Genomic DNA, 8,523 nt, shown 5'->3' on the forward strand with positions numbered 1-8,523 from the left:
ACGGGGCGGGGGGAGGGGGGCGGTGTGGAGTGAAGAAAAGTGAGAGGAGGGAGCTGGTACGTCAATTAATCATGCGGTAGTGCCCTGCAGGGACTCAGGAAGGCAAGGCCTCCTCCGGGAAGCTCTGTGTCTCTCATTGGTGACTTCACAATACCCTGTACTTCTCTATGTCACTGCGCTGCTACATTGTATTATAACTGTCTGGGCCTGTGTGTGTTTCCTCCGGTGGACCATGCATTCTCTAAGGACACAGATGGTTCCAATCGTCTCTGAATCCTCGGCACTGAGCAAGGTGACTGTCACAGACGAAGAGCTTAATACATGATGGTTGACGAAACGACAGGAATTGGGCACCTGCTAAGGAAGTATTTTAGGTTTGACTCTGCCACTATTTAATGGGATGCCTAAGACCAGCTATTTTGCCTCTTTGGGTTTCAAGGTCCTCCTGTTGTGCGGTTCTAAGGCTCTAGGAATGTCAAGTATTTGAGTAGCACTGGGTCTAGAAAGAGGTTGACATTCAGTGAAGTATCAGGTTCAAATAATTAAAAGACTTTAATTCTGGTCAGTGCTTCTCAAACTTTAATGTGTATGCTAAGTTACCTGGGGATTTTGTTAAAATGCAGGCACTAATTCAGTAGCTATGGGGCAGGGGGTGCTGAGATGCTGCATTTTTAACGAGCTCCCAGGTGATGTCAGCGAGGTCAGCCGGTGAACCACACTGGAATCACACATACTCCCAGGCGAGGTGGAGGCTGCTGGACCATGAACTGCACTTGGAGTAGCAGGTCATTAGGCTACGTCTGTGTGATTCCAAAATGACCTTCTGAAAAATGTTCACCCCATAGTCTGAAATAATGGATTAAAAACAATTGTTTTTTGGCTAGAAAAATAGGATTTAGGACCACCAGACCTGGTCTCTAATCCTGTCTCTATCACTTCCTAACCATGTGATTTTAAGCACGTTACCTCAAAACTCTTCATCTCAGCGTTCCAAGTTATAAAATGAAGTAATAAAATCTATCTCAAGAAGGAAGACTCAGAGGATGTGAGAATTCAATACGATGATGTGATGATGCGTGTACTGCAATTAGTACGCAGCCAGTGCTTAACACATGCTAATTCTCTTCTTACTGACTCAGCAACACTGCAAGTAAAGAAGTTTCAGGAATTATAGGTTTTCCCCTTCACAGAGATAAGTTAAGCTTTGTAGGAAAAGATGCTACAAAGTGAAAGTGAAAGATTTCTTTCACTTCCTTTCTTTACGGGGCATGAAACCCCCAGCTGTGTCTTAGTACAGAATCATTGGGAAGAAAAGAGTAAAAGTGAAAAGCTCTCAGAGAGCGCTGACTCACACTCCTTAGGGAAAAGCAGCCAACCTGTGAGGCTTTGTAGGGAAGATGCTAAGGCCAGTTTGGGGGAAACATGAAGTGAAAAAGACAAGAGAAAGACACAGGAACTTCCCCTACTATTTACCACTTTACAAGACAAGCCTTCTCCCTTCAACTCTCTGCTTTCAATACTGAACCCTGAGTCCTGCTGGGTTTTAGATCTTTAGATCTTTAGACACATTTTATTTATATAATTAGGATGAAGGGATCAGGACAACTTCATATTTTGGCCTCCTGGAAGGTCAGATGTGAACACAAACATTCCTATCTGGATCAATCTGTACCATGGTCCCATGTAGTAACCGCCATAATCATTCCTCAGGCTCGTAAATATCAAACTTCAAAGGTAACCCCTGGGGTGATTTTTAGTGACTTCCCATCGGGTGTGGGTGTAATCGGCACTGTCAGTTTTCCACTGTCCTCTTTGTACTGTCTTCTGGTTTGCAGGTATCTGCTGGGCACAAGCTGACCCTCGATTATTCACGTGGCGGCTCTGGGGGCCTGAGCAGCAACATCCCGCTCCGCTGTGTTCATGCTCCGTATTTAGCTCTCTCCTATGCTACACTTGCTATTCTCAGCCAGGAGTTAGGAGAACAATCTGATTAGGGATATAATCCTGTGACCATCTGCTTGATTTATCACTCCCAGAAGGAATCTGCATTTTAAAAGAAGCGCTTCTTAAAGTAAATGAGTCTCCCATTCTGTGGGTTACAGTGACTGCTCATGGCACAAATTTGGGGAATGGAAAAGCGTACAAATGCACAAGCTTAAGTTTTGCATTCTGAATATCTATATTAGGCCTTGAGCATCTCTAGTTTAGAAAGGTTTCCACGTGATTCTGATGCCCAGTCAGAGCTACGAACTCCTGTCTGTTGGTGAATTATTATGGAATACTGGAAGGTTTTCCTCTGCCTATTCTTGACTTAAACATCCATTCAGTTATACATTTCTGTGTAATAAAACCCCAAGGCCTAATGAATGAAACAAAAATGATTAAATATTTCTCATGATTCTGAGATTGCCTGGGCTCAGCTGCGCGGCTCTTCTGCTCCGCATAGCATTAGCTGGGTCGCTCGTTTGGCTGCATTCCGCTGAGGTCTGAGGCTGGCTGGGTGATCTGAAAAGTCTTCTCTCATGTCTGCAGGGCCTGTTCTCTTTCATGCAGCCTCTCCATGTGAATAGTTTGAGTTTTCGCAAAGCATGGTGGTCTCAGGATAATGAAATTTCTTACAGTGTTGCTAGCTTCAAGAGTGAAAGCAGAAGCTGCCAGGCTTCTTACAGGCAAGGCTTAAGAACTGGTACATCTACGATATGCCTCCCCAGGCTTAAGGGGATGTGACATAGATAGTACATTTTGATGGACAGAATGACAAGTGCATATAGGGAGGGAAGGAACAGGTAGTGTCATCTTTGGAGACTGCTTACCATGACATCTTCCTACCAATTTGCTAAAGAACAGGAATCTGAAACATAGCACCTACTTCTGAAGACTGTCAATCCTTACACTAAACAAAACAGCACAAAATGTGCATTTGGACCAGATGAGCATCTGAGACCGTAAATGGCTGTCTTAAAGGGATTAGAGAACTAATGGGATTCCTCCCTCTGTTATATTCCTGGAAAAGAGGCTAATTGACCAACTCTAATTACAGTAAGTCCCCTGCATACGAACGAGTTCTGTTCCAAGAGCATGTTTGTAAGTCCAACAAAGTTAGCCTAGGTACCCAACTAACACAATCGGCTATATAGCACTGTACTGTAATAGGCTTATAATACTTTTCACACAAATAATACATAAAAAACAAATACACGCAAAAAATAAAGAAAACATTTTTAATCTTACAGTAGAGTACGTGGAAAAGTACAGTAATACAGTACAACAGTTGGCATACAGGGGCTGGCATTGAGTGAACAGGCAAGAAGAGTTACTGACTGAGGGAGGGAGAGGAGGTGGGAGATGGTAGAGCTGAAGGATCATCAGCGATAGGAGACGGAGGGAAAGCTGCAATGTCACTCACGCCTGATGTTGATGGCACAGGTTCTGGTTCCTTGCTGGGTTCAATTCTATCTACCCTCTTGAAAAACGATCCAGTGACGTCCAGGTAGTAGCTCTGTTTTTCTTGTCATAGATGACATGTTGCACTGGCTTGCATGCTGAACGGCTGCTGCAACTTTTGTATACCGTTCTACGTTTGCGTCCTGTGCCTCAAAAACTAACAGTGCCTCCTCAAATACAGAAAATCCCCTTGCCATTTCCTGCATCGTGAATCTCTTCGGTTCTTCAGTTACTTCTTCTTCCTCTTGTCTTCATCCTTTCTTGGCTCTTGGCGCTTCTTAGCAGTACCAGCTACATCACTGCTGCTTTTAGGCTTGCTTACAGTACTGTACAGTAAAGGACAACCACTTGTAGAGGATGCGCACACGGGACAATGTATGCCAGACACGTGAACTAACTTACGTGATTGGACACGCGAACGCACATTTGCATCTTTGAAAGTTCGCAACTTGAAAGTTCGTATGTAGGGGACTTACCAGAGAGGAAACTCAGGCTAACACTCCACATTCGCTTTGCACTCTCCTAAAGCCCAAGGGAGCTTTGTGGGAGGATGGCACAATCAAATGGAAAGAACATGGGTTTGAGCCTAGCAGAAAGGGTTTAGGCTCCCAGATCTGCCGGGTGAGACTTTTGGTGGGTTAATTTCCTGAGCCTCAGATTTGTCTTCAGAACGGTGCATACGGTACCTTCTCTTAGGCTTTTTGTGAAAACTCAAGGTGATGATATATACAGGTGCCAACTGAACTGTTTAACAAGTGTTGTATCTCTTGTACTAAGCAACATTTCTCATTCTTAAGAGACCTAACATTGTGGAGGTATTTATAGTCACAGGGAAAAGAAAACATTTACGGGAGAAGGAAGGAGAGAGAGCAAGCAGCTAAATGGATATTTAATGAGCAAGAGCTTATAATTTAAAATGTAGAGGTTCACTTGCTGGGTGAGTCACCAGAAAGATTTTCTCTGATATTGATAAGCATTGTGTGTACTTTCATTTCATTTTCCAGAACAGTGATTCAGTCTCCCTTGGAACAGTCATATCTGCTGGGAAGTTTAAGGAGGGAACCTTGTGAAAGCATCAGTGCTCTAAGCCAGGTGGGCTGTGGAGGTAGAATCTGAAGAAACCAGAGGAGAGAAGAAAGGAAGAATGGATTACAAAAGATGGGCAAGATGCCTGGAATTTCATACCTACGTCATCTGTTTTGTAGTAAAGGGGAAATTCCAGGATGCATCGCTACCCCAGGTACTCCAGTGCATCCTTTACCTATTGGAACAAGGACCGCATTGTTTCCCAAAACACCCCTTGATCCAGCTTAGGACACCCGTTTTCCATGCTTCTGTCTAGAATGATGTAATGATACTCTGCTTTCAAACCCATAGCCCGGTAGTTAATGGGAAAGAAGAATACCAATGATGTGGTCTCTAAGGGGCCGTAAATAGAAATCAGGAGGGCTTTTTCCATTTTCAAGATTTTATTCTTGGGATTAAGAGAAAACTTACGGGGCAGGAAGGAAGAGAGCTAAAATGAGGTAATGTGTACTGACTGTGCAGTGGCTGCTATGCTGGCCATTCGATCATGTTTCTCTCCTTGTATATTTTTACAACAACATTGCAATAGCAGCACTATTAGTCCTAGTTTATGGCTGAGTAAATTAAGGCTAAGAGTGGGTAAGTCCAGTAAAGATGAATTCAGAGTCCAAAGTGTTCAATCAGAGCCTTGTTATGTAAGAGTAAGATGAAAAATCAAGGAAGAAGATGTGTCATGAATCTTTTTGCCTCAAACAGAAAGACATCCTAGAAATATCACTAGATAAAGCTGCCTGTTTCAGAATGTGACAGAAAATTTTGACAAAAAATTTTAGAAAGATATGGATAATCTGAATGATTCAAATAGTTTGATTTAATATATGCAAGGAGCCTACAAATAGATAATACTAACCATTCTGTTCATCCAGTATCAGTTGTAAAAACCCAGTACATATTTTGTCACAATAAAAAAAAAATACTACTTTAAAATTTTCCCAAAATAGACATTTTTGAAGTTGCAATGTTCTGACCATAATTCAGTAAATCTGAGAATCAAGGACCAAAAGTTCATATGCCCAACAAATAGAAAACCAAAGCAAATATATACTTTTTAAAAGTTTAACCACTGGAAAAGTATAGAATACTGTTCAACATAAATCAAGGAGCAAAGAAGTAAAAATAGAAATTAAATCTTATCTAGGAATCCATGAAAAGATGACTACTTGTTATCAAACCCATTGAATATAAACATATAATTAGAGGGAAATGTATAGCCTAACATGTTTTAATTATTTCATTGAGAATAAATGAATAATTCCAATTAAGAGTCCAGAAAAAGACAGGTAAATCATGAGGGAATACATGGGAATTGACAAATGCAAAAGGAAAAATTCACGATATAGAAAACAATACAGTAGAAAAGACAAAGAGGAGCAAAACCTAGTTCTTTGAAAAGACCAATGAACGAGATTGAGATTAATCGTGGTGAGCTGCTGAATGGAAAAAGGACATTCACTGCCCTTGCTCCAGGGCACAGAGTGGAAAAGTGGAAAATCTATAATTAAAACCCAGCCTGTCGGGCTTCCCTGGCGGCGCAGTGGTTAAGAATCTGCCTGCCAATGCAGGGGACACGGGTTCGATCCCTGGTCCAGGAATATCCCACATGCCGTGGAGCAACTAAGCCTGTGCACCACAACTACTGAGCCTGTGCTCTAGAGCCCGTGAGCTACAACTACTGAGCCCACATGCCACAACTACTGAAGCCCGTGCACCTAGAGCCTGTGCTCCGCAACAAGAGAAGATACCACAATGAGAAGCCCGTGCACTGCAATGAAGAGTAGACCCTGCTCGCCACAACTAGAGAAAGCCTGCACACAGCAACGAAGACCCAACGCAGCCAAAAAAAAAAATTAAAAAAAAAAACAAACAAAAACCCTGCCTGTCTGCATCCAGAGCCCTGTCTAACATATCATCCACTATGAAAAGGATCAAGAAAATAGGACATTAATAAACTGACTTGAAGATGGTAAATAAAGGTTTTTCAACATTTCCAAGATGCATGGGCTGTAAGAAGTTCAGATAGCCTACATCCTTATTCCTTTCCCTTCATGGTCACAGAGCAAGTCATGCTTGGTTAACATCAAGCTATGGCTGGTGCCCAATGACTTTCCCATTTTCAGAACACTTCTGCAATTCTTCCGTCAATGTTGAATATATGAGATCCAGGGAAAGGTGAGGAAACTGACACTAAGAGAACTAAAATGGCCAGGCCAAGAGGAGAAGTCAGAATTGGACCTCAGGGGCTTTTCTGATCTTGGTTCATGTATCAGTCACACTTTTATATAGGTTATATAGGAGTAGATTTTATGATCCCCATTTTGCCAGTGACAATACTAGGGCACAGAGAGGTCCAACAACCTGCCCAAGGCCACACAGCCAGTAAGGAGCAGGATCTGACTCCAGGCTGCCTGACCCTGGAGCCCATGCTTGCAAGCACTTCACTGAACCACTTCCTAATCCCTGCTGAATGACTTCGGCTGTCTTGGTGTATTCCCCTCCACCTCATTGACTCCTGTGATGGTCCTTCACATTTCCTGGCTGGCCTAGAACCTGTGATAGGGTGTTATAAACCGATTAGGCCAGGAGGGGTGCAGCCGTGTGAAAAGAAAACACACAGCTGCACTGTTCTTTCCTTCAGCTGATCTTTCTCCTGTTACATAAATGGAATGTTATACAAATGTTTCCGCCATGAGTTTCCTTTCAAAGGATGAATAAAAGAATGAGGCGTTTTGTTTTCCTTTGTTCCCTGGTAGCACCTATGTTAAGAATTTGTGCTTAAAACATGACTCACTGATTCTTGGAGCAAAGCACAAGGAAGTGAACAGATCTAATACTTCTGTGAGATGTAGGCTTGAGCTTGTGTGGGAAAGAATCAACTGGAACCGCTTAGGCAAAGTTTCATTCAAAAACAACAATTCTCCCATCCCAACATGACTGTCGTGTTCAAGTAGCCCTATTTGCTTTCTTGTATCATGGTCAAATATTTCAGGCAAGTGATGTCTAGTTCCTTTGCATGTGGGTGTGTGCTGAATTGTTCGAGTTTATAATTATTAACTGAATCATTGCTTTGTTGTTCGATAGGCAGTTTGGATTTGGGAATAGTTATTTACAGAACAAAAGTGGGAGGGACATGGTTTAAATACAGTGCAGGGTAAAGAAGCTTGAAAGTACCGAATTTCTGTGGACTTAAGTACAATAAGCTTTCAACTCAGCCCGATGCATTTTAATTCCCTGAGCCTGTGTATGTTGTGGGCAGCACATCTCCTGCTGGAGGAGTGAGGTCTGAATCTTAGCACACAGAAAGACATTCTCAGAATCTGCTTTCTAGAAAGTGACAGACATGGGCAACCTCCACTTCCCTAACCCCTCCAGCCCCGGTAATTTGATTGCCTGGAATGTTCTCATTACAATTCCTTGGCTCCAGGGAGCTGTGTGAATGTCGGTGAGTCAGCTTGCTGGCTACTGAGGATCCAAAGCAGGCTGCCTGGGTGCCCAGGATGTTTTCTTTGGAAGAAACCCTCTTCCTTGAATTTCTTTTCTTCGCAGGAGACAATGAGGAGGGGGAAGTCACTTTGGGTGTGACTGTTGATCTCTCTTCTTTCCTATTCATTGCTCAGTACCTTCAAAAACATAAGTCCTGGGGCAAAGAGGAATTTGGAGGATCAACTAGAAGAACACTCCAGAGACCATCTTTTCTGGTGGTTGACAAAATTTCTCCCAATAGCCTCTGCTTGTCTATCCATCAGATCCCAAAGTGTGTTAGAGAACGTGTAATGTTTCCTCCCGAAAACTGTGGCATAGACAGAAAATCAGGGCTGTCACCAAGTTTTCCCTCATTATCAAAATGATATCACTCCTGGATAACTTAGCACCCCTCCCTCTGATCCAGGCTCGAAAGTACCATCACCTGTATTACCACGACTGCTGGTACTGCTACAACCACCATTATTGAACCCTGACTCGCACCCCCTGCATCACTGCCATACCTCCACCATC

At 42.8% G+C, this 8,523-nt stretch overlaps 1 long non-coding RNA gene across 1 annotated transcript in view; it reads left to right on the plus strand.

Annotated features, from left to right (window-relative positions):
* The window catches only part of LOC309614587, a 61,413-nt gene extending 55,013 nt beyond the window's left edge, over window positions 1–6,400 (plus strand). Inside the window, exon 2 of the long non-coding RNA XR_014236303.1 lies at window positions 4,449–6,400. This is a non-coding gene — a long non-coding RNA (uncharacterized lncRNA). The remainder of the gene's footprint in view (window positions 1–4,448) is intronic.
* Window positions 6,401–8,523: the final 2,123 nt, after the last annotated feature.

Source organism: Balaenoptera borealis (genome assembly GCF_965194805.1).
Source record: "Balaenoptera borealis genome assembly, chromosome: 17".
NCBI lineage: Eukaryota > Metazoa > Chordata > Mammalia > Artiodactyla > Balaenopteridae > Balaenoptera > Balaenoptera borealis.